The sequence below is a fragment of the Lagopus muta genome, chromosome 4, assembly GCF_023343835.1.
Source record: "Lagopus muta isolate bLagMut1 chromosome 4, bLagMut1 primary, whole genome shotgun sequence".
NCBI lineage: Eukaryota > Metazoa > Chordata > Aves > Galliformes > Phasianidae > Lagopus > Lagopus muta.
In genome coordinates this window covers 41699579-41726227 of record NC_064436.1, presented here as the reverse complement: position 1 = coordinate 41726227, position 26649 = coordinate 41699579, and the positions used below count along the sequence as shown (strand labels likewise).

General features: G+C 38.9%; 1 protein-coding gene across 1 annotated transcript in view; it reads right to left on the bottom strand.

The window, feature by feature from the left end:
* The window catches only part of TLR3 (toll like receptor 3), a 33465-nt gene extending 23068 nt beyond the window's left edge, over positions 1–10397 (bottom strand). Inside the window, exon 1 of the mRNA XM_048941156.1 lies at positions 10332–10397. The gene's annotated coding sequence lies outside the window, so the exon portion shown is untranslated. The remainder of the gene's footprint in view (positions 1–10331) is intronic.
* Between the last annotated feature and the right edge of the window lie 16252 nt (positions 10398–26649).

Below are 26649 nucleotides of genomic sequence, written 5' to 3'. Positions count from 1 at the left end.
CTTTATTCCAACTGATATCCAACCTAAACCTCCCCAGTCACAACTTGAGTCCATTTCTCCTCATCCTGTCACCAGTGATAAGAGACTAACTCTGCTCTTGTTGTAAGCACCTGTCAGATATTGGAAGAGAGCAATAAGGTCTCCCCTCAGCCTCCTCTTCCCCAGACCAAACAGCCCCAGTTCCTTCAGTCGCTCCTCATAGGCCATATTCTGCAAGCCCTTCACAAGCCTCGTTGCCCTTCTTTGGACCTGCTCCAGCACCTCAGTGTCCTTTTTGTATTGAGGTACCCAAAACTGAACACAGTATTCAAGGTGAGGGCCCAACAGGGATGAATACAGGGGCAGAATTACTTCCCCAACCCTGCTCACTACACCATTCCTGATACAAGCCAGTATCAGAAATGTACCTGCTCAGGGAAAAAAAGGGAGAAAGAAATCTATCTTGGGCTGCATTAGGAAAATAATTCCTAAGAAGCTGTGGATGATTCTTTATCTTCACTCAGTCCTGTTTAGATTACTCTTGGAGCATTGTGTACAGCTCTGGGCTTCCTGCACAGAAGACATAAATGGACATACTAGAGCAAGTTCAAATGAAAAATAATCAAGGAATTGTTCTTACTATGAAGCTGAGAGCATTATAATCATTCAGCCTGGATAAGAGAACACTCAAGGCAGATTTCAGTGTGCATAAGCATCAGATGAAAGGGTACAAAGAGCCTACATCCATCACTCCAGGAGTATTCAGTGAAAGCATGAGGCAGTGAACACAAAATGAAATATAGGAAATGGTTTAAACAAAAATACCTTTATTCCAAGGGTGATGACACACTGGAACAAGCTGCCCAGAAGCAGGGAAATCTCCACCTTTGGAGACATTCAAAACTGGATGGTAGAGCAGGTTGCCCACAGCTCTAAGTAAGCCCGTTTTGTGCAGGACACTTGGACTAATTCATACAACTTCAGATATCATATGGTATTACAAAGAAGAAAAAAAAGTCTTCACATCATCTATTTCAGCAAATACTGACGAATCTACTATTTCTTAATGGCTTTTCACTTGGTTGCTTTTCAACCTGACTAAAAATCACTAAAAAGTACAAGAAAAACCAGTTTCAGGCTTCCCATAAGAGTAATACTGGAAAACTTCTAATAGTGATAATATTGTTATGGCCACAAGCTGAAGAGCTTCACGTAGCACTACAAGGAAATTGAAACACTGTCAACAAATACATCTAAAAGTGAAGTTAATGCAAAACTGCTGCCCATCAAAAAGAAGTAGTGCCAAGACATTCTTTCTCCACATACTCAACCCTTAGACTTTAAATGCAGTTGGCCATACTCCAGCAAGATCCAGTGGAACGGATCCTCTGATACTGACCCTGAATATCTGCTCCAAACAGGCCTGATATTTTGCTGCATTCCATTTATACTCCACTGTCCTAGTAGCATAGAGTTGAGATGGAAAACTCTTCCCAGAGCCTACAAACAGGGGAGAATTAGAAATATGACCTAGTACATAATCTCTCTAAATGAACAAAAACAGGAAATAAGTTAGATGCTGCCAATTTCAGAGAGAGATGTTGAAGTGCTGAACCTACTCAGCACTTCAAGCACCTAAAACTATTCCTCCTGCCCACCCCCCTTGTTGCAAGAGTTGAGGCCAAGATTACTTTACCTAGAACAACTTTGGTTCAGTGAACAGTGCAGTGTGTACCACTATTAACATTGTCTTGTACACTACATCATAAAGAAGCCTTTAAACTCATCATTCAGATATTTTAGAATACAAGCAATTATCACTAAAAAAGAAAACAACTCCTGCTGTTTTCTTACTTTATCTGCTTTTTACTAGAAAAAGTGTGGAGACAAGCATTTCTTCCAACAATGTTCTTAGCTTTCACCTAAAGCACAGGGAAATTGATACTATGTATAGTAAAACCATTAAATTTAAATAATTTATGATGTTACAGAATTAGAAGACTCTTAGAGTATTATTATTTAAGTAAAAATAAAAAAATGCTAGGTTGCAAATTTATTCTGAAGTTAATTTTGAGTTATACCTTTGATTTTCACATTTTCCTCATAATTATCACATATCCAGAATGAGGCAAGTATGGAAAACGTAGTATGAGTATGTAACTGAATAAAACTTTGTATAACAGCAAAGGCAATAAAAGCAAAAAAAAAAAATTTAGATAGCTGCTTTTTCAATGGAAGTAGCTGTCTTTACTATAAGCTATTGCTCACAAATGCTTTTATAGAAGATAAAGTAGCATATTAGCAGACAAACATAAATGTCTTAATTTTTGAACTGTTGACTGAACTATAACTCATTAAAATTAAAAAAATTCAGTATTTTTTACTGAAAATTCTGAGAAAAATCTGACCTGCTCAAGAATTTAAATATAGGCTTTCTACATAATAAGAAATAATGATGTTACAAAGTACAAGATAAAACTTGTTTTAAAATTTACTGTTTCTCCAGTCATTACATAATGTGTCACAAAGACTAAACTTCCCTTCCTGTGGCTTAGTACCCCATTGCTCTAGCCTTCAGCTAGAGATGCCCAGCAGCAGAAAATGTTCATGGAATTAGGTGAAAGGCAGTCACAGCTTCCTTGGCCTTAGAACTTCCTCATCTTCATTAGGGCAGCAGTCTTTCCTGGCATCTGTCTCTCTATAATCCTGATTAAAAGTAATGCTTCTAGTCTTCACTGCAGTTCATATACCAGTACTCAAATAGACTTCTACCAGGTTAGAAAGAGATTAAGAGTCTGGCTCAAGATAATACTCTAGTCTAAGCAGGAAATGTTTAACAACAGTTATTTCACTGTCAAGTGTGAGCATCCTTCCCCTCCTCACGCCCTACAAAAAGGCTGAGCACACACCTTTCCAGTAAATTTACCTTTTAGGAAGACCAAAGTCATAACTCCATTGCAACAAATTATTATGTAGATACAACAGATGTAATTGTCAGAGGCAATACATTTACTCCACAGATCACAAAACTCCCTGATTTCCATTTAGTTCTGGGCAGGGAGTTAAAACTAAAACTCACTCAAAATAGCAACTGGAAATTGCAGATATCATCAGAATATTGATCCCATCCCTGGCCCACTCCTTTCCCAGGCTGAGATTCTCAGATTGTCCAGAGCCAGAAGCAGGGCAAATTAATTGTTCTGGCTGTGCAGGCTATGGACCACAGCCTGCTCTAATGTCATAGTCTCAGAACACAAACATCCATGCATAGCTCATTTGGTAAAAGTTAACAAAAATCTTTCACTTTTCACTGTACTTAACTTTCTTATTTGTCCATTACTTACAATATATTAGATTTCAGTAATAAAGCTTACGAGAAGCTTTTGCTTTCCATTACTCCAAAGGCCCATGACTCTTCCCTTTTAAAGTAGCATCTACCAAATAAAAATTTTTGAGCAAAAAAATAGAGAATAACTTTCCTAACTTAAAAATTAACATAAGTACCAAATTGAGTTACATTCCACCTGCTTCTTCTATCTTTATAAGATTTCAGAATGTTTGATGTCAGATCAAATCTTGCTCAAGTTTCAGGGAAACAGATTGCTTGTGCACAAACACACAAATACTGGGTATCTTATCCTAAAATGACCTTACATATGCATCAAGTAAGTGCTCAGATGCATTCAATATTAAGTCTGAAATGGATCTCAGTTCTAACTGGGAAGAAAAAAAAAAGATAAAACACTTTTAAAAAGTTGTGAAAACTGTTAAGAAGCAACACACTCCAAATACTCAGTCAAGCTTTGTTCTGGAAAATATTTTGAGGACAGCATTTCCAACTGTGATTTAAAGTTAGTAATTTCAGATATTGTCCTCAAATGAGAATTGCGCCTGAAGGAGTGTTTTACAGGATTTGAGTACAGTGCATAATGACCAGCTTCTGACTGTATTAGTCTAAATATCTTTCAACTTAATGCTGAAGACACCATTTTTAGATACACCCTAACTAAAATACAAAACTCAAGCTGTTGAACAAACATTATGCCTCTTTTATAATTTCTACTGTCTTTTAAAGGAAACAGACAGCTAAAGGAACACAGGTAAGAAGGGTCTGTGCTCTTTAACATCTTTATCAATGATGGAATTGAGTGCACCCTCAGGAAGTTTGCTAATGACACCAAGCTGAGTGGTGCAGCTGACACAGTGAAAGGAAAGGATGCCATTCAGAGGGACCTCAACAGACTTGAAAGGTAGGCCCGGGTGAATCTAATGAGGTTCAACACAGCAAAGTGCAAGGCTTTGTACTTGGGCCGGAGGAATCCCAGGCATCCATACAGACTGGAAGGAGTGGTCTTTAAGAGCAGACCTGCAGAGAAGCACCTGGTGGATGAAACGCTGAACATGAGCCAGCAGTGTGCTCTTGCAGCTTGGAAAGCAGATGGTATCCTGGGTTCCATCAGAAGAGGAGTGGCCAGCAGGGACAGGGAGGTGATTGTCCCCCTCTACTCTGCTCTTGTGCAGTTCCACCTGGAGTACTGTGTCTAGGTCTCAGGCCCCCAGTACAAGACAGACAGCGAGCTGTTGGAGAGGGTCCAGGTGAGAGCCAAAAAGATGATCAGAGGGTTGGAGCACCTCCCCTGCAAAGACATGCTGAGGGAGCTGGGCTTGTTCAGCCTGGAGAAAAGGCTGCAGGGTGACCTCACTGCAGCCTATCAGTACCTAAAGGGAGCCTACAAACAGGAGGGGAATCAACTCCTTGAAAGGGTAGATAAAACCATTTCCCCTTGTCCTGCTGTTAAGTTGAAGGAGGGAAAATTTAGGTCAGATGTCAGAGGGAAGTTCTTTACTATGAGTGATGATGTGCTGGAACAGGCTGCCCAGAGAGGTTGTGGATGCCTTGTCCCTGGAGGTGCTCAAGGCCAGTTTGGATGGGGCCCTGGGCAGCCTGATCTAGTATTAAATGTGGAGGTTAGTGGCCCTGCATGTGACGGGGGGGTTGGAACTTCATGATCTTCGTGGCCCCTTCCAACCTGGGCCATTCTGTGAAACAAAGGTTTGCTTTACTCTCCTTTTCTTCTCTCATGTACCTTTGGCATCTCTCCTATTACTGCCCACAACAGCAAACAAGAAAAGGCAAGAAAACTTATCTGGAATTCTAAGCAAATAGCCAATTTCCTTCAAAACGTGTAACTGAATAAATTCCAGATTATATCTGTAATTATAACACATCCCTTCCTTTCTGTTATGACTCATACAAAAAAAAATTGTAAAGCAAAGATCTTTAATCAAGCACAAACTCTTAAGTACAAACAACAAGTTCAATCTCACTTGTTGATTCTATTGGCTCCATCATAACACTGTGTGTATGAGGCACCATACCAACTGAAAGGTCAAGCTAGCAAAAGCATTGCCATGGTGCCATGTAATCAATAGTCATTCTTCAGGTGGGTCACTAGTTGTGGCATGGAAAGGTCAAGTTGTCACTTGAGGGCAATCATCCTTTGCATTCAACTGCTGCAAGGAGATTAAAGAGGACCAAACATAAGAGAATTTTCAGTTGAAGTATAAGACATCTAAAAGCAGTTTTCCATGGAATCTCTACTACTGTATATATAAAGAATCTCAAAAATCAACATCACTCAAGTCAGAAAGGATTATTTTAATCTTATTTGGTATCAACAAACTAAAATAACTTCAGGGAAAGACAAAACAGGCCATGTTAGTACAAAGCAAGCATCAGCATGAGAAAAATAAGAAACTACCTCCCTGTGAAGAAAATATACACTTAAAAAATAGCATGGATACTTAAACTGCATTCGGTTTTATAAATCTCAAAACTGTTTAAAAGTGCCTTCTCTAAGTTGTATTTCATTGCAGCTGCAGTAAAAAAAAAAAAGCTCCTACAGTTCTGTGCCTATGGAAGCAGGAAGGGATGTTGCAAGTCATTAATCTCTATTTATTTAGAAAGATGAGGCATTTGAGCACCTCCAACACAACACATTTACCTCACATCTGACTTCCTTGCTGAGAAAGGACTGTTGATAGCAACAATATTACTTTCCCTAAACTTCTCTTTGCTGTCATTTGTAGACCGCTGGCCTCCTAGCATGTAGGGGCGGACTCTCAACAGTCTGTCTTAAAGGCTCACAGCTTTGTACCTGTCTAAATAAAATCTTTATGAAGAATACAACAAAGGGGACAGATTGTTTCACTCATTCCACTCCTTAACAGACGTTAAACACTGGACAAGCAATGTAATCTGCTCCCATTTGTTTTTAATGTTATATCACTGCGTATCTTCCTCCTGGTTCATTAGATATTCCTACAGCAACTGAACTTGTCTGAGCAGACATGTGTAGGTGTACTCTCAGGCCTACTATATGAGTAAAATTACTACAATAATTATAGCTCTCAGAAGTACTTAACTCAAGTATTTTTCTTAGACTAGTAGGCTAGTAATAATAAACCTTCAGGCACTTAAAGACAAACCTGATTTTAATGGGACAAAAATTCAGCTGTGCTTGGAAAACACCACAGCAGTCCAGAAACTGCACAACACCATGCAGAATCAAGGTTAACAGCTTGCAGGACAGAGTTCTATATTTCAGTAATCTGAGACAATATCTGCAATTTACAGTCTCCAAGACCAGCTTAGCTGAAGGATGGCCAGTTAGGCTGAGGGAAGCCTTCAAAATAATCCTGTAGGACTAGAAGAACACTGAAGCATTCCTTATAATCAATTATTATAACAGCAGACAGTTCACAACTGTATCTGTTTCTACATCATACTACTGTTACAGTTTTCTCTAAGATATTCCTAAAGAGACATGAAAAAATGCTAAATGAACTAAAACACTGCATTTTTAAAGCAACTGTTATAACAGCACGTGCAGGATATTTTCAAAATAAACCCAGACAATTTAAGAATTATAGCTTTCAGTATAAAGATGCTTTGTAACAAACAGTTTCTCCTGACCTATTATGTTAGGTTTTCTGAAAGATTAAGCCCTTATCTCATAGGGTGAATTTAGATGTTGAAGTACTATGCTATTTTTTCATACTTTTCCCCTTTCTATTTCAACTTCTGCTCAGCACCTCTTCCCTTTACAGCAAACAAACATTAATCAGTCACCTTTGCCCTGACTGAATACCCCAGTATAATAGTATGCTTGGCACAATGGGCAATATTTGGAATGCAAGTAATCTCATTCCAATCAAGTTAAACAATAACCCAAACTAACTGCAGTTCAAATTCTAGAAAGATCATGCTTTCTAAAGTTGATGGTCCACAGGATTTCTAAGCTTGAAATTATGGCCACTGTGCACTAATAGCACGTTCTAGGCAGCACAAGGATTTGAAGATTCAGAAAGCCACCTTGCAAAAGTCTAACTGATCAAGCTCATCCTCTCAGTTCCATCTGAATGTGGCATAAAGACAACAGCCAACAGAAATTCCTGATGAGTTAAAGAAATGGGAAACAGGTGGGTACTAAAAGGGGCTGTGGTGTGATTGGGCAATATAGAGCTTGCAACTATGCCAGGCATAAGGAAGAGATAGACAGGAAAGAAAAGATGAAGTGTGAGAATCCTAAACACAGGTGTTCTGAATCAGGGAGTCAGAAATATAGGAAAGTATAAGCTAAAGCCTGAGGTGGGTTGGCTGTGAACTTGTTTTAAAGTGGGGAAATTGAGTGGGTGGAAGGCTTCAGAGAAAGCCTCCTCAGTCTAAAGGGAGTTGAGGAAAATAGCACTGTAAAAGCCTGTAGAAGGGGGAGCATGACAGAACATTTTAACTCTGGCTGTTGGTCATTTCTTCCCAGTTATGCTTAAGATGTGGGAAATCCCAGTGAGTTTATAATTCCTTAGTAAGAAGCTCAAGCATGAAAATTCATGTCACCTCTCCTGTAGCTTACGCCATCATAACAGGCCTTTGTCATTCTTCAGCAAGCATTCACCCATTACCATCCACTCCCACTTGTTGGGATTTTTTCTAGATGAACCCCCAAACATAAGTCACTGAGCTCATGAACTCCATTACACCCACACATACCTACTGTCCATAAAATCAGAAAGTGGCAAGCAGGTGGTGACAACAGTCACTCCATGAAGGCTTTCTTCACCCCAAAGAATATGGCATTTTTGCAAAAGTCTGCTCAGACAGGCTTCCTCTTGCTCACAATGTCACCAAAGCAAGCTCATGCCAGCTGTGTCTCCCCTCAAAGCCTCTCCCCCTCCTAGACACAGAGCGTCCTCCTTGTTTTGCCCTCTCAAGAGGCACCTAGCCCTTCCAAAAGGAAGCTGTGCATTGGCAATTATACCTTAACAAGGCTCTTTCCTTTCTCACAAGGAAAATTCAGACACTATTGGACATTAGACATTTAGCACCATTGTCACTACATGATCTGAATTTCCTCCTCTCAAAGGGATCTACTATTCCTGGGGAAAGATTCAGCTGCTGATAGAGGCCCTCTTTTGAGATTATTAGCTCCATCATCACTCCTTTTTCTTCCACATGCCAGTTCTGTCAAACATTTCTGCTACCTATGTCACTATCAAAGTATATAGACATTACATAGGGGCATCAGCCCCTTCTGGGGCCAACTAATCCCCTCCAGAGACACGGAGGCATTTGCTCATGGATAAGAGTCCCCCAGGTCAAGGACTCCCATTTCACATGGCTAAAGGTCCATCTAGGCATGAAGCAGAAAAACACTATAACCTCTGTACCCTCTTCTTTCCATCTTCCCTCAAATATATCTCCCACTTCTTGGCACAGCTCTTTCCTTCCTAAAACACAGGAAGTTTACCTAAATTTCCCCCAAACATAAGAAATCTATTGTGAAAAGACCATAATACCCTTTAGTCTCCCAAATTCAGAACAGAAGACATGCACTAGCATTTGCCTCTTCTATGCCAGGCTTTCCCACCAGCCTCCACTGGATACTTTTTCACCAACACCCACCAAATGCACTCACATAGCTGCCAAACCCACAACATTCTCAGAACATGTGGAAGCTTCTCATCTGCTTCTCAAGGGCAATACTGCACCCTATCCCCATAACAGGTCCTCCTGGAAGAAAAATCCAGTGAAGCATGAGGTATTCAAGCTCATGAATATCATCACAGCACTCTCCTACCTCCTCCACCACCCTCACAACATATGGAAGCTGCACACATGCATGTGTCAGTCCTACAGCAGGCTGCTCTCCCCACGTGTTTCTCACAAGCTAACAAGCTTGCCTGAATACCTCTGTTCACAAAACCATGCTGCTGCAGCACGCATTTTACCATGCCATCCTAAAAGGCATCTGCTCCTTTCAGACAAACCTCCTTCATCTCCTCCTAAAGATCTCTCCCACAGAGACACAAGCTCATTCAAATGCCTCTCATACACAAGGCACTTTGCACATTCCTGCCAGCTCCACTGCCTTCACAGACCACATAAACTCATATAAGCATCTGCTCCTCCTCATGGTGGCTAATCCTTTCTGGCAGGGAACATTTTTCCACAAGTCAATACAAACACTAATCAGCTCATGAGTATCACTGCAGCCACACACATTCCCACTACCTTCACAAATGAAGGTAGCATCCAAGCTAGACCCCTGACCCCTCCACCCCAGCAGGAATTCATTCCTCACAACAAGGGCCTTTTACTGACATGAGTCCAATTAAACTCAAGGCATTCAGCTGGCAAACACAACTGCATGCTTCTGCTGCCCTCATAACAGCAAAAGGAATTCACACAGCTGTCTACCACTCCTGAGTAAGGCCTTCCCCTCCCTCCAAGTAGTCCCTATCTTGGGAGGCTAAGCCCTTCCAAACACCTCTCAAACTTCAGGAACTTTACTTGGAAACAGCCTCTCACCTCCTGCTCCACATCTACCCCCAGTGAAAGGTGTGCACCACTATACAACTTTCTGTGTAAAGCTTCCTCACCAGCTTCTATGAAGTATCTTCACAAATCCCCGGAGTCTGTTCAAACATGAGACACCCTTTGAGCACTATTGCAGCTACAGTATTCCTGCTAACCCCACAACAATTTACAACTGCTCATAGAAATGTACTGTTATTAGACAACACAGCACTCCCTTCAGCAGCCTACTGACCCAGAAACTTGCTCAGAAAACTAGTCCTCTCCCTTATGAGAAAAGTACTGACAATCTGTAGGAAGGCTCTGCCCACAACACAGGTTACTTTTCCCTAGCTTCCCTCAGAGAGGAGGCATTTAAGCTTGGTTGTCTTCACAGTTGCATAATCAATGAATGTAAAGATGCTATAATTATGAAATAAACAAGAAAGATCAGCTAAGCAGGTTATAATAACAAAAATAGAATAGATAGAATACTTACCTGCATTCCGGGCTAGCTACAAAATTCCAGAGAAGGGATCTCCAGAAGAGATCCTTTCCCATTAGTAGTCAGCTCTTAAATGGGTCTAGGAGAGGTGAATTGCCTTCACCTGTGCTCACGTGGCTGACTCACTGCTCACCTCGGGTGATCAATCAGAGGTTCAGGCTGTGATTCAGTAGTTCCCATACAACAGTATACAGGAGTAGCACATATAGCACCATCCCTCCTTATAAAACACAAACACAAAAAAACAAAGGTTATATGCCCTTTTGGACAACAGCAATTTAAAATCTCCTGTCATGACCACAGCAAACAAACTGAAAACAGGAGAGTTGCTTCTTTTCTGCAAGATGCCATTTATAAGTTCCTTCTCAATAAGTTTACACATGAGATATTTAAAACACTCACGATAACAATTGCACAATTCTGCAGCCTCTACAGTACGTGGAAGTTATGCACAGGTATATGCTACTGCTTGTGAAGATTTCCCTCACCATTTTCTGCTCTTTAACCCCACTACTCCATAAGCTACATTACTACTGCACACTCCTGCCTCTTCTATCACTCACACATCCACCATCACTGTATAAAGCTCCACTCTTTCATTCCCTTTTTGTATTACCATGGTTTACTGCACTTATAAATGCTTTTGCTCACACACATTAAGCCCCACAACAAACTCAGATCGCACACAGATATCTCACACCTGTGAAAATCTCCTCATGTCTCGGTCACTTTCCAGAAGGTTCTTAGCTACTCAGACAGCTGCAGCACATGAGTCATTCAGATTGCAAACGCCATCAGGTGTTCCACGTTATTCCTTCATCAGGGGTCCTCAAGTGGGTAGAATCCCTTCCTACACTACTATCAGGCTGCAGTTTCTAACAAAACCTTTTACAAGGTATGCAAAATATAGAGAGCAGACTGATCAACTAGTTCAAAATGCCCTGAAGGGTTATATTTTTATGGGAAGCTTAACTTTTACCCTGAGATTTTAGGGGAGAGTTTGGACCCCCCAGCAGCGTAAGTACAGAAACTTATGGAGCTTTAATTTAATAATTGCTTTTTTTTCTCCTGTTTTTTATTTTTTGCATGTATTAGAAGAAAGGTGAACTATTTCTGCTAGCACGTTTGTGGTTACTGAAGAAATAATGCTTATAGTTTCCTCAATTTTACATTATTGTGTTTTTATTTGAATTAAAACAATTGCAATTAACAAAAAAAATAACCATAAGTGAACAGTTATTTTCTATACCTTTCAAGTGATTTTTCTTTGCCTTTTGAGGTCAGGTTGCTGCAGAAATTGAGGGGCTGTTTGAATGCATGTGTGTTTGTATGTATGTAAAGACTTTTCTTGTTCTATTTCCAGTGTATTTACAGTTCTTTAAAAATAATAATAATAATAAGAGATTGCAAGATGTGATGAAACTATTTTCTATTCTCAGCTCTTCTTATGGCCCTAGTTGTTAACTCTTAAGGTATCATACCTTTCCCTTAAAATTTAAGGTCTGAAAATTTCAGAGTGGAATAACTGTTATTCAGCTGCTGTTATACTGTAAAATACCATAACTATATGGAAAAATTGGGACAGAGAGTCAATGCTCATTTTGGAGGGTACTGTATCTTACAACAGAAAATTTCAAATGCTGTTTTATTTTATAGGTTCTTTCATTTTGTCAACTTTTATGTTGTCTATTTAGGAGCCATATTTCAAGGTTAAAGACTTATGTTAAAAAGCATTCACTTCCTAGTCTCTTACCTCTTATACAGGATCAAATCCCACAGTGATGAGTAGGGGCTGAGACTATGTTAAAAATATGGAGGAAGTCAGTGTTATAATTACAGCTATTATTTGAGATGAAGGGCCAAAGCAATTTCTATAAGCTATGTGTAACTGTTAATGCTCATTACGTGAGAGTAGTTTGCTATCCTTAAGGAAAGGTGAAACAGCCCTTAGAGAAATTTCTCAATAGGAAGTTAGTGGGTGCTATTACAGTATTAAAATAGAAACCTTGTTCTGGGCTCATATAAAGCAGAACGTTTAGCTTTGCAATATGTCTTCCTTGTAGAAACTAGTTCATATCTTCTCTGTAATATCCACAAATCAGTGCAAGTTCCAGGGCACTGATAGATTTAAGAGGTTATTTTGAATCCATAAAAATTCAGGACTTTGTAATAGAATAGAAGGTATGATTAAAAATGTATCTTTTGCTGTTGATAAAAAGCAAATTCTGCTATGTGCATGAATCAAACCTGCTTTGTTTCTGAGGTAATCGTTTCATGATTTTTTTCATGTTCTCCTTGCCTGATATATATTTTAGCACTGTATCTTTTCATTATTGTACCTTCCTACTACTTCCTACTAAGCTACTGATGAGCTTAGAGTCCTATTTTTCCTTAGGAGGATAAAGGCCGTTAGAAATAAAAAAGAGTACATAATATTAAGTTTTTGCCTTATTGTTGTGGTTCTACTCTTATGATCTATTAACTACTTAATTATCAAAGCTTCTGTTGAGACTAATCACAGAGAAATTTCTACCTGAGTCTTCATTTCAATGTCTAATTAGTGATTGATGCTTTTAATTCATTTCAGAATATAGTTGAGATATCATTTTTGAATGCAAGCACAGTTCATGTGCATACTATTAAGGACAAGAAATGCTTCAGTGTCGTTTCTAGTCTTTTTCCAAATATTTTATTGCTTTTCATGATACTGGGTTGTAGTCAACTAAAATACCACTAATTGGATCCTTACCAAAATATAGTTATGTAAATATTGAAGAGAAAATGTTGCACAGAGCAAGATTATTAGGCTTCACACTATTAAGTGCTTAGTATTGAGAAAACCACTGTACTTTGTGGAAAAAAAAAATGCAATAGTAAAAGTCGTAATAAGATCAGTGGTTTGCTTGATGCTGGATAAAGAATCTGCAGACGGTGTTTAGCTTTGCTGCTGCATGCACTGGTTGTTTGTTCTGTGGCAAATATTTTTTTAAAACTTGCTGATGATTGCTAGTAAGGTGCACTTATTGCCCGTGGCTATGGAATGGTTGAATGAATGCTTTATATGCTTGCTTATAACAAAAGTGAGAGGAAACAAATGAAGTACTAACTACTTTACCCTGGCAAGTTAGTGAAACTCTGAGCTATGCTTGGCTCATAAATCAAGATAGAAGTTGGCCACCCAGAAAGATTTCAGTGTAATTTCTTTGCCTAATGCTACTGGGCAGGGCAAATGATTTAGAGCCCAGCCCATTTAGCAATGAAGTTGCTAAACCCTAGTGGAGTAGAGAATGAGCTAGATGTATTTGCATAGGCTGGAGGGGAGTTTATTTTTCATGAAGACTGTGTTCGCTTTTGTAGAGGTGCAGATCTATTATTGAATTTCTGGAGAAAGTCTTACATCTTTAATGTTTTCCTTTTCTGATAAAAAGTGACTCTTTCAGGGCAGATTTTGAAGTGTAGGCACAAAAAAAAAAAAACCACAAGCCAATCAAATACCAAGCTAACCTACGAATAAAACTGTTTATACTCCATGAAATGTAAAAGTGACCTTTCAAAAACCATCTGATAGGTGAAAAGCCTTTGTAGCAGCACTTGACATAGGTATTTTTAGGTATTTCTGAGAATGTGTGGCTTCATTGAAACTTCCAGACTCCTTCCCAGAACTACTGATTTCATTGTACTTCTGCAACAAAATTAGTTGCCCAACTTATACTTTTTGGAGGTACAGACTTGGAATTAGGATTTTCTTAGTATATTCTACACAATTACAGGTTTGGAGATAAAGGATTAAAACTACAGTATATAATGCCAAGTTACTGGTCATACAGTAGGAAGTTATTGCTAAGCCTTTGGATCTTGTGTAAAAAATACTTAGAGGTAAAGATGGAGACAACAAATTTTGCCATCCAGATAAATCTCTTTTAGAATATGACTCAATGTTATAAAAGTTTATATTTACACTGACTTTCTTAATCTCTTGCACTTCAACGGTGTTACTCCTGTTGTGTTAGGTAATGCACAGTTTTGGGGGAAGAAATGCCAATCATCTTTTGTAGTATAAAAGAGAATTTTGACACAACTGGCTGCCAGCTTCACTTGACTTGTTACCAAGGAATAAAGCACTGCAAGTAGTATATATGCTGTTTAGTGTCTACTGACTGTGCAGTTAATGTCCGGGGTTAACCAGGAATATATCTAGAGTAACCTCAAAGCTTCTTAGAAGGTAAAACTGATGTAGCAGAAGCAAAGCTGAGAGGAGGATAAGTGTCAGATCTGGTGTTTCTGTCAGGTGGATTGAGAGGTGAAGATGCTTCTAGGGCACGGTGCAGGTTTTTCTGAGTACAACTCTCCCAGAAATCTGTCTTATCCCTTCAGAGATGACAGCAGCCTGTAAGGCATTTCAAGGCTCTGTCATTCTGGAAGTATGTAGTGAAGACATAGGTGCTTTTTCTGCCTTAGACAATTACTTGCTTTATGCCACACAGTCCTCAGCTGTGACTAAAAGTAAGTGGTGGAATATCATGAACAACTGTGAGTTTGCACAGTAGCATTATTCAAATGAGTGCGTTTTTGCCAATAGAAACTCAAATGTATTTAATGCTATCATATTTCCCTAGTAACATTCCAGATTGGCTGGTTGACTCTGAAAGCCCTCTTTATTGTATTTCTTGCAAAAACTCTGGCAGATTAAATAAATGGATGTTGTGATTGTAAGCCTTTTAAAATGGAGTTTAAAAACTTTATCAACTTCGCTTTCTACAGAATACCCTTCGATAGGCTCCCGTATTGCATTTAAGTATGCTAATGAGAATCTCTCAGGCTCAAGAGAGTGACAACCCCCAAATATACGAATGCTTCCACAGGTTTTCTTTTTATCCTCAAACTTGTGTTTTTTTTCTCTTTGTTCATTGAATTAGCTACTGTTCTTGGGGTTATTTTTGTTTTTCCTGAAGTTTTTCATTTTGATGTGAATATACTCCTCCAGACCTCTGCTGAGGGCTTTGCATTCCAGCACTGTTGAAATCTGGATGCTCCACGGTTGATTTATTTTAAGGCTGAGTCCAATGAAAAATTTACATAAACACTGATTTTAATAGTAGAGTGCTAGTCCCTATAACTATTTAAACTGTTAATGATAGGCACTATGAGAATAAGTGAGAATTATTTTAGAAGAACTTGTCATGTAAGAACTATACAACTCAGTCATACCTAAAGGTATTGGAGAACAAACTTTCTGGGAGGATTGAGTTTACAAGAGAAGGATACATTGCAAAAGGGAAGCAACTAAATCTCTACTACAAATGGGATGCAGGTTGATGTTTTCTTGAAGCTCAGCTGCTGCTTTCCCGCTATATTCTGATAGATCTCCAGAAAGAACAGGACTAGTTTCTGATATAGAACTGAAGCTCCAGGTAGAAGTAGCCAGTTGCTGCCACAAGCTTTTCACCTGTTAACATATTAGATGGTATTTCTCAAGTCTCCTTCAAAATAACATATGATATTTTTAAAGGAAAAGAGTAGAGACTCACAGGGCAGAGTGAAAGGGGAAATGAGCCCATTCCTATTAAGGAGTTGTAATATTTACTTGATCATTTCTTGTATCAACTCAGCAACTTGTTTAATTATCGATCTTGCTTTATTTGGAAGCAGGTTCTTTTCAAGAGCGAAAGCTGCTAGAAACATCTATCACTTGACAGTCTCAATCTTAAAAAGGAGTTTCTAGTTGCATGATTGTCATGAGAATGTAAACAAAAGTGCCCTGTAAAGGTGGCGCATAACATTTCAGACTTATTGCTTCCCAACTGTTGACTTGTTTGAACAAGGAAAACTGCTGATAGTTTCTTACAATGTTGAGTTTTTTATAGTACAAGTTAAGTACCTAGTCTTCCTTATTTCTGCTGTGCGTTTCTTGTGACTTGAGACATGCTATCTCTGTACTTTCAGAATCTGATATGTTTATAGATCTCTTCAAATGATGCTGTTCTCAAAGCTATTGCTCTAACACAAAATACAGAAACAGTGGTAGCACCATGCATGTACAAAGATTAAATAGGTTTTTGCAGAACTCAACAAATTCCTTTTGTACAAAGCAGGTTTAAGATACTGTTATTGTTTAAGGGAACTTCATGAGGAAGACTGGTGTGGCTTATCAGAGCTCAGTTATACAAGTGTGCTAATAACTTAAATTGCTTAATATCTACCTTGACTAGGAAATACCTGTGGCCAAAGCTTCTAGCGTCTGTGAAACTGCTTGGAAAAAAAAACAATCTTCAACTATGGTAGTGGAAATTAACAGTTTACAGAGATGGATGTACTAAGACTTTCTATGCTAAAACTTACAACATAGCTTTTATGGATATTGTTTTTATAGAAAAATCTTGTTTTTATGGATAAAGTTTTTGTTTTGATGTTTAAAATGTCTTTGATCTATCTCGTGTAACTGAGTCTGATGTTTTCTTCCCATTCCATCTATTCTGGTGCTACCTGACGTATACGTTCAAATTTTACATAATGGCCTTGCTTTGGCATAATGCTTTATCACTGAGGAAATATCATATTCTGCACTGCAACTTTCTCTACTGAATAGAGAAGAAAGTACATCACTCTAACAAAACAGATTTAGTGTGCTAATTCTAATCCCCCTTCTGAGTGCTTGTTTAATTTAGTCTGATTAGTGAATTGTACTGCTGTTAAATTTCAGTTTGGTTACTTTTAGCCCTGCTGGATGGTTAGAATATGCCTAGCTGTTCTCGATGCCCTACAGTTAGGACAGCGTAGCCAAAATATTAAATTGGTGGTGGTTGATGCAATTCAACTTTGTTATATATAAATTTCTTTAAGTAGCTGAATGTAACTTGTAGTTGAGCTTTGTTTGATCTTAAAAAGGCAAGTGAGAAAACAAATTGTTCTTTTGTGACTTTTTCAATACATCAAATGTAGGAAAGATGCCAATATTATTATACATTGAAAATGAGTGTTGAGCCATTTACTTTCATAAATGGAGATGTTGAATTTCAAAGATCCTCTATCTTGCTTTCAAAACTGATGTGTATCATCTGGACCCTTCAGATACAGAGTGCTTGCACTGGATTAGCTTGTTCATGTACCTTTTCCTATGATGTTGGGAATACTTGAAAATCATTTCCCAGCTGGTTGCAAAACAAATTTTTGAGTATTGGCATCTAAATTCAGGAAAGTGACGCTGAGAGTCAGAGCTCAGCTGTTACTTGATCTTCAGTTCACCTTGGGAACAAGGATTTGTTAGTCTGGGGATTATAGAGGGAGGAAGGGTTAAAAAAGGTTATCATGTTTTTTGCGCATACTGAGAAAGAATTGCAGCTTTGGCAAGGCTAAGCACATTAGTACCAGTTCAGACCAAAACGCAAACAAAAATCAAATTTTCTCTTCCTGAAAACTAATTCTACCACCTCTGCTCTGAAAGCATATTTAACACCACCCACAGGTTGAGTTTTTAAACATTTTGTTGCCTTCGGTATGGAAATACACATAAGGATGCTTTTGCAAGATTGCTGTGGGCTAACGGTTTAACTAATGCGTGTAGTTTGTCGTCTTTCTCAATTTGCATTGGATCTTAACTGTATTTCCCACTTTGTAATTCCATACTCTAGTAGGCTATAAGCTGTTCTGGTTGCTTGATGAGATCTCCTAAATGAGCTGGAAAATATTTCACAGAGAGGAATTAGGGCATCAGTACACAGGACTCCAGCATTTGTTTATCTCAGCTAATAACTATCAGTTGAGGAAAAAAAAAAAAAAAAGACACATAGCCAGTGTGGCAAGAACCAAGTCTTAAAGGTCTGCTATTAACTGTTGTGTGTATGAAGGTCATTAACTTCAGTTTGGGATTGCATGCTGGTTGCAGGTGCCAAATGTTGATGTGCAGCACGCTTTGAGGGGCTTTGGTTTTTCTTGGATTTGGTGTAGAGGAACCTCTGAGAGATCTATACCTGAATATTTGAAGTTTTAGAGGCAGATTCCTTGTTCTAAATAAATAACAATATGCTGGTTTATAAACCACAATCATTGCTGAGTTACATACTGCAATATCAGAAGGAGGTTTATCATCTTTATTGTTAATAGGTCCTTATGAATGTCTGTCAATATCAGGAAACATACCTGTGGTTCATCAGCCTAAAACAGACCAGTAGAGACAGAGACATGTTACATGTATACCTTAAATTATGTTGTTGGTAATTTTATTTATTCAGTCCTGTAAAATCTAAAATAGATTCAAGAATGCTATTCTTGTTTAAGTGATGCAATTCATAATACCCTTCTAAGATGGATTAGGTAACCTTATTTAACTCTATCCTCTCGAGTTCTTTAATAACCTTAACATATCTGTCATTCCCATCTGCTTTAATTTAAGGCTGATTATGCTAACATGCCTTAAAACTGGAAGCCATCTGACCAATATTGTTTTAAGCAGATACAGCTTATGATGTTTTGAGAATATAAACACAAAGCTTGCTATTGTGAAGCTAGTTGATTCTATTGGCCTTGTCCTTGTTTAGTCTTCACGTGAGCTTGGAAAGCGGTTAGTCTTTTGAGAAGCTTTCCTTTGTTTGGAACCTCCCCTCCCCCACATCAGTTCTTGCTAGCCTGCCACTGTTCCTGTAGGTGTCGATTTTCTGAACGTGTGTGCCTTGCAAGATGAGAGCCCAGCGGAAGGGTAAGGCAGGGATAGCAAGCTCAGCAGCTGGCTGGTCAGACTTGCAAGGAGCTAAAGGTCTGGTGCTTCACAGCGAGTCACAGATTTGGTTTATGCCTTATTGTATGTTCTGTGAATACCTGATGGGCTAGTGAAGGCTGCCATGCAGATTAGATAGGAAAGGGGCTGTGCTGGTGAATATAAGAACAGGCTGCTTTATTACCTTGTCAGTATTTGACAGATTACAATACTGACGTGCTGGACTATTTTAATTTCCAGGGATTATTTATTTTCATTATATTTGAATGCTTCACTCAAAATAGAAGAGGTATGAGGACTGTCATAATATTGCTGGATTAGGTTAAACAACAAGTTTCAAAGAAATATTTCTGCTGTGCAAACTACAGGTTTTTGAAGGGCTAAATTAGAGGAACTGTTAACTCCTCACTCATCTCATCTCCTGAGACTCTTAAATCTGGTATAGCTGGTTAATCATAGGATTCTCTCATTCTTGTTTTTCCTAGATCCTGGCTTTGTTTATTGCTAGGATGTGACACTTTTACTTATATTTTATATAAGAAGCTGCTGCTGGTAATAAAGTGTATCTTGTTGCTGATCTACATAAGTATATTTAAGAAATGTGAAAGAGCAACTGATGACTAACAGCTGAGTTGAGGCATGTTGTCCTACAGTATGTTGTAGCAATGTAGATTAAAATTCTGTGCAAACTGACTGCTTCAAATATGTACAGAAACATTGAATATGGGCGCAAGGATTGTCTTAGTATTCTTTCTAAGGGTTACAATACACAAGCAGGTATTAGTATGTTGAATTCTTCACTTCCAGGGAATTCAGAAGATCTATGGACTTTAAGTTAGCTTAGGCAAGGAATTTGACAGATCTTTCTCCTTGCTAGTGAAAGAGATACTGTACATCTAGTGATAGTATAATAGCCTTTTTAGGAGTGTATGTTTCCAGTTCCAGACTCTTCAGTTCATGGACTGTTCCTGTATGTTTGGAGTTTTCACTAATTACTTTCCTGAGTGATTGTCATGACCAAATTCTTTTTAACCCGTTCCTCAGAGTGAAAATACAGCTTCTTTATCAAACAACAATTTTTTGTTCTTATGTGAGCTTTACTAAGCTATCTTTCTTGGCTTTGTTGCTTTGGGTGCTTGATTCTGGGTCTGTAAAGAAAACAACAAAATGTATTTTTACTTTTGTTCCTGTCAGTGATTCTCAAGGTTCTCTTTATTAGGATAGCTTAATATACTTAGCTTTCATTCATTTCCCATGGAAGATGCTGCAAGGTAACTAGTCCTGCAAACTAGTTGTCTGCTGAAATGCCAGTTTTACGTATAAATAAAGCAGCTGATCAGACTAAATTTTACTACACTGGGTTTTCTTTAGATGTCTGACATCACAAAGCTTTATGTTTATCTAGATTTTAAAATTCTGCTTTCCTTTGAATGTAATGCCATGATATTCTCATTATGGTGTTATGTATATGCTGACTATGCATACATGATATAAAAAATTCTACTACAGAAATTCTTTATACTGAGAAACCTCTATTCAGTTCAGTGATGGATAAAATCAACTTTCTCTTCCTGGTAAAAGATGGATAACATTTTGCTTCTGTTACGAGATGGGAAAAAATCCTTCTTTACTAGTCATAAGGTGTTACTCTCCTAACAGTTGGCTGCTTCTGGGTACACTTGGGTTTTTGAAAGGCTTGTATGCTTCATAGGATTATAATTTCCTTAGATGAGTTCCTAGACTTCATTACTGAAGCTGAATCCCTGGAGGATGGGCATGAAAATTCTGCATTGAGGTGCTAGATCTTACTCATCTAGCTTCTGTAGAAATATGAGTTAAATGTAATGCATTTCTGCTGAATGAGTTCTTCACCTCGGTCTTCACTGGTGGCCAGGATTCTAGTCTTTTTCACGTCCCTGAACCCTGCATCCCCAAACCTCTATGTGGGGACCAAGGAGGTAAATCCCTCCCCACTGTAAGGGCAGAGCAAGTCCGAGAGTGCCTCCTTAGACTGAATGAATACAAGTCTATGGGGCCGGATGGCGTGCATCCCAGGGTCCTGAAGGAGCTGGCTGAGGTGGTTGCCGAGCCGCTCTCCATCATATTTGAGAAGTCGTGGCTGTCAGGTGAGGTCCCGGACGACTGGAGGAAGGGTCACGTCACTCCCATATACAAGAAGGGGAGCAGGGAGGACCCGGGGAACTACAGGCCGGTGAGTCTCACCTCCGTGCCTGGGAAGATCATGGAACAGATCCTCCTGGACAACATGCTCGGTCACATAAAGAATGAGCATGTGATCCGAGACAGCCAGCATGGCTTCACCAAAGGAAGGTCATGCCTAACTAATCTTGTGGCCTTCTATGATGGAGTGACGGCATTGGTGGATGAAGGGAAGGCGACCGATGTCGTTTACCTGGACCTGAGCAAGGCCTTTGACATGGTCCCCCACCACATCCTCATCTCCAAATTGGAGGGAAGTGGATTTGATGGGTGGACGACCCGATGGATAAGCAATTGGTTGAAAGGCCGCAGACAGAGGGTGGTGGTCAATGGCTCTATGTCCAGGTGGAGGCCGGTAACAAGTGGTGTCCCCCAAGGGTCTGTCTTGGGACCGGTGCTCTTTAACATCTTTATTAATGACATCGATGAGGGAATCGAGTGCACCCTCAGCAAGTTTGCTGACGACACCAAGCTGAGTGGTGCGGTTGATACGGTGGAAGGAAGGGATGCCATTCAGAGGGACCTCGACAGGCTGGAGGGCTGGGCTCGGGTGAACCTGATGAGGTTCAACACGGCAAAGTGCAAGGTTTTGCATTTGGGCCGGAAGAACCCCAGGCACCTGTACAGGCTGGGAGGAGTGGTCCTTGAGAGCAGCTCGGCAGAGAAGGACCTGGGGGTCCTGATGGACGAGAGACTGAACATGAGCCAGCAGTGCGCTCTGGCAGCTCGAAAGGCAAATGGGATCCTGGGCTCCATCAGGAGAGGGGTGGCCAGCAGGGACAGGGAGGTGATTGTCCCTCTCTACTCGGCTCTTGTGAGGCCCCACCTGGAGTACTGTGTCCAAGTGTGGAGCCCTCAGTACAAGAAAGACATAGAGATTTTGGAAAGGGTCCAGAGGAGGGCGACTAAGATGATCAGGGGGCTGGAGCACCTCCCCTATGAGGACAGGCTGAGGGAGTTGGGCTTGTTCAGCCTGGAGAAGAGAAGGCTGCGGGGTGACCTCATTGCAGCCTATCAATACCTGAAGGGAACCTACACCCAGGAGGGGAGTAAACTCTTCAAAAGGGCTGACAACAGCAGGACTAGGGGAAATGGTTTTAAGTTGAAGGAGGGAAGATTTAGGTTAGATGTTAGGGGGAAGTTCTTTACTAGGAGAGTGGTTAGGCCCTGGAACGGGCTGCCCAGGGAGGTTGTGGATGCCCCGTCCTTGGACGTGTTTAAGGCCAGGTTGGATGGGGTCCTGGGCAACCTGATCTGAATGTGTATGTTTGGTGGCCCTGCTAGGCAGGGGGGTTGGAACTACATGATCCTTGGGGTCCCGTCCAACCCGGGTGATTCTGTGATTCTGTGATTTCAACCGTTCATTTACTTGGTATGAGTAATCTGGATATAGAAGAAGTGATTGACCTGGAGTATACTAGTTTTTGTTGAAAATTTTCAGTGATCATTAAACTTAACACACTGAAAATAAGACATATTTGGGAATTTTGATTCCATCACAAAGCTGGTAAATAATACAAATCTATTATATATGCTCAAATCAACACCTAAACTTGTGTTTTAGACTTATCTGCAGTCCTGATCCTAGTGTTTGTCCTTTTGAGTTTTTTGTTAAAGTCAGTTTGTAATATTAAGTACTTAAAAGCAATAAGCTTAGAAAAGTAGCTTTGTAAGTAAACATTGACAAGTTTTTGCATAGCCAAATTAAATATACATACTTTGCTGTGGATCTCAGTTGTTGACTTATGATAGCTAAACTTCAGGGAAGACACTACTAGAAGGTGTTTAAAAATAAGTGAGTAAAATAGCTACTTTATAACTCTTCATATTTACTAGATTTTAGATGTTTGAGTAACTATCTATCATATACAATAATTCTGTTATATGCCTTGACTTGAACAATGCAGGTTCCATAATCTATCCTGTTACTATTTGGGTGAAATTGTAGGAAGGTTGATGTCAGGAAGGGAGAATTAATCTGTAGATGGATCACTGAAGAATCAATTGTTATCATATATGCCTCTTAAGGCTATAATATAAACACATGAGCTCAGTTAAGAAGCCAAATTTTTATAAAATTACTTTAGCTTTAATATGCTCATTCAACTTAAGATCAGAAGTGGTTTTATACAAATTTTATGTAAAATATTTGGATATTGAGTTCATTTTCTATCAGAATGACTAGTTTCAATTCCAACTGTTATGTTATACTGTGCCAAGCTGTTTTTCTGTATGAAGTTAATGCTTGCAGTTGTGCTATGTAAGCTTGAAAACTAGGCCCTATGTTTCATGGCAACAGACATGGAGAAGTAGAGTTTGTAGCCCTTGCCAGAAAATTTGAAACATATTAAATACTTCACAAAAGTGAGTGAATAATATTTATGTAGACCTTGAATTCTAGTGCTTCAGAGAGTCCTTTCATAAATTCCTGTTTGCATTTGGTGCTAGCAGTTCCACAATAGTGAAACTCAAAAAGGCATTTAGATATCAAGAAATTCATCCTCAATAATGGCTTACGCAATAACTGCGGGAATACAGTATTAGTATCACTATCCATATACAGGAAAATAGGTGTATCATGCAGACTTAAGTGTAAGAGAATGTAGAAGAAAAAATGGGCTTTAGTAGTCCATACAAATGCTGTCCTACTAGAATTAAAACTATGAGGAAGCTTGCAGTATTGTTCAGGAAATGATCTGTGTCTAGGGATTCTCAAAATATTTCTCAGTTGTTGGATCAATTTTCTCAGTTGCACTGGCAGGGTAAAATTACGTTCAGGATGAGTAGTGAATGAATGGTGTTCTTGGTGAATGGTGTAGTAGTTCTTTCAAGTTTCCCTTGTGAAAGTTGGTGAGTCTGTCCTGAGCCATAAATGGCATGGAGAAAAAATTAAATGTACAGACACAAGGTGTAACAGTAACTTGGTGAAAAAGAAAAGGTGCAGCTTATGCTAGAATTCAAGGACTGGGCTGAGGAAGTAGTAGGATGAGCAAGGAAGAGGTGGAATTTGTTTAATACGCATCTCAATTTGCTGCAGCAAAAAAAGAACTAAGCAATCTCCATTGAAATAAAGAGTTGTCACCTGAGTTATCCTACTTGGTTAGCTCAGACTCCTAATATAACTGCAATGACTATTTTACTGATAGTCACAATCCCTGTAGCACTGCTGGGAAAAGCTCAAATAGGCTGAATCCATACCATGAAAGTATATTCTGTAACTTGCTCTACACTGACAGTGAATATAACCACATCTTATAAAATTAATAGTAAATGCTTTACTGCATCTTGTTATCCAGACATTTAACTAATGGCTGCTTGTTTATTCTGTATTTTCCAAGAAGATAATTTTCTTTATGCTGCCTGCAAAAATATATAAATCCTACTCTGACGAGGGCCTTTTGCCAGTTGCTGTGAAGTGCAGGCAGATAAATAAAGTACTAATGTCCTGTCCCTTCAGCCGTGTTGTTAGATATGCCAACATCAAAATGATTCAGTGTATCCATCCACATATGGATTTACATTATTTATGTACGTGAACATTTTATGTAGTTCCAAATATTAAGTGATGAATTTGGCCAAGAAAGTAAACCAGAATATAAAGGGAAGACGATATGCTACGTATTGCTATGTATATGTGCTCTGATCTTTATACCTGAATTTTATGCAAACTTTTTTCCAGAATTTTTTAGTTTTAGTTTAAAAAATAAAGAGGTATGGATAACAATAAATAGGTGCATCAGAGCAAACCCCCCCCCCCCCCTTTTTTTTTTTTTTCTTTCTTTTTTTTTTTTTTAAATCAAATACTCTAAACTGTCTGTTCTGGAATCCTGTTCTAGAATCCTAGAATCAAAGATCAGGTAGGTGACAGATTGATTGGCATGCTCTAAGATAATTTAGAGCTCATTTCTATCTCTGCAATAGATTTTTGAATGTAAAACTACAAAGAGCTTTGTTACTTAAAACTGAATTCTCTCATACTTGCTATAATGCCATCTCATTCAGCGCTCTGCCCTCGGTCTGCCTTCACAGTCCATAAGAGAGAGTTGGAGCCTTGGTAGTAAATTCAAAATTAGACAACACATCGAGCTGTCATCTGGTACTATTAGTGCCATTTGTAAGATAAAAGTTGAGTATCTTGACCCATCAGTACTCAGTTACAGTCATGAGGGGAAAAAAAAATCCTTTTGTGAAGGTCTAATAGAAATGTTTCAATCTGAAAGAAATAACTTTGCAGTCTGCTACAAATGTGTCTAGTTCTGAAAAGGATTTTTGACCACAAAATATACACAAAAAGCCAGAACTTAAGTGTCACAATGTTTGTTAATATGTACGTATCAGATTGTAGCAGTGTTTTAAAGTACTCTAATTAGTTCAGTTATCAGCTAAAAACAGACAAAAAATCTGAGGCTGAAAAGAATTTGCTTCTTTCAGTGGGTTGTGAGTTGTTGGATTCAGATTACCTTAAGCAGCTATGTAATGTTGCAAAGGCTTATTACTAACGAATACAGATTCAAGGACAGAAGATGCTGTGTGCTGAAGTAAACTGATATTCTCATGTTTCTATTAAACCTTTTCCCCTGAGAAGACCTGAGACAACATCAGAAATTGTGGGAACTGGCTTGTTTTCAGAGTTTTGGTCTGGCCTATTCATATTTTGTGAAAAGGAATAGATTGAGAGAAACTTTCATATGAAATGTAATGATTTACTCAGAAGGTATAAAAACACGAATAAAGATTTGCTGAATTGAGATGATTGAAAACATGCGTGCTTTTGAGACTGATAGCAATAAGCACCTTCTAGCATTATATATTAGCATTTGGATACATTCAGAGAACAGACCTAGCTTCATACAAGCTAACCCATTACAAGTAGTTCAAAACCATTTATGCTACGCTGTTGCTAGATGAATTTGCCTTCCCGCAATTAGATTGCATCCTGACCCCGAATGTGTGACCTCCGAGAACTAGTTTATTTTTCTCTTGATATTTCTAGGAACGTTTCTTTTCTGCACAGGCTTTTTATTTCCTCATTCTTAAGACAGGCTATGAAATTATCTTAATAGTGAGAAGGAATCATAGTAATGGAACTACAGTTATTATTATTTCAAATAGATGTAACAACTGAAATTTTAGTCAAAAATTCAGTGTATAGTCATTGCAGTTTCTGTCTGTTGCAGAATTTTTCACCATCAGCTGGTTTGAGTGCTACTGGAAGATGTAGAAAATTAGACTATCCCTTAACCATGCTGAGTCTCCAAGCTCATATCAAATAAGTGCTTAGCTTTTGCCTGGGTGACAAACTAAAACTGCTACAATTCAGTTACATTGGTTAGCTATTTGATATGTCAGCTTGTCAAAGGGAAAGCTATGTGTGGGATGGGA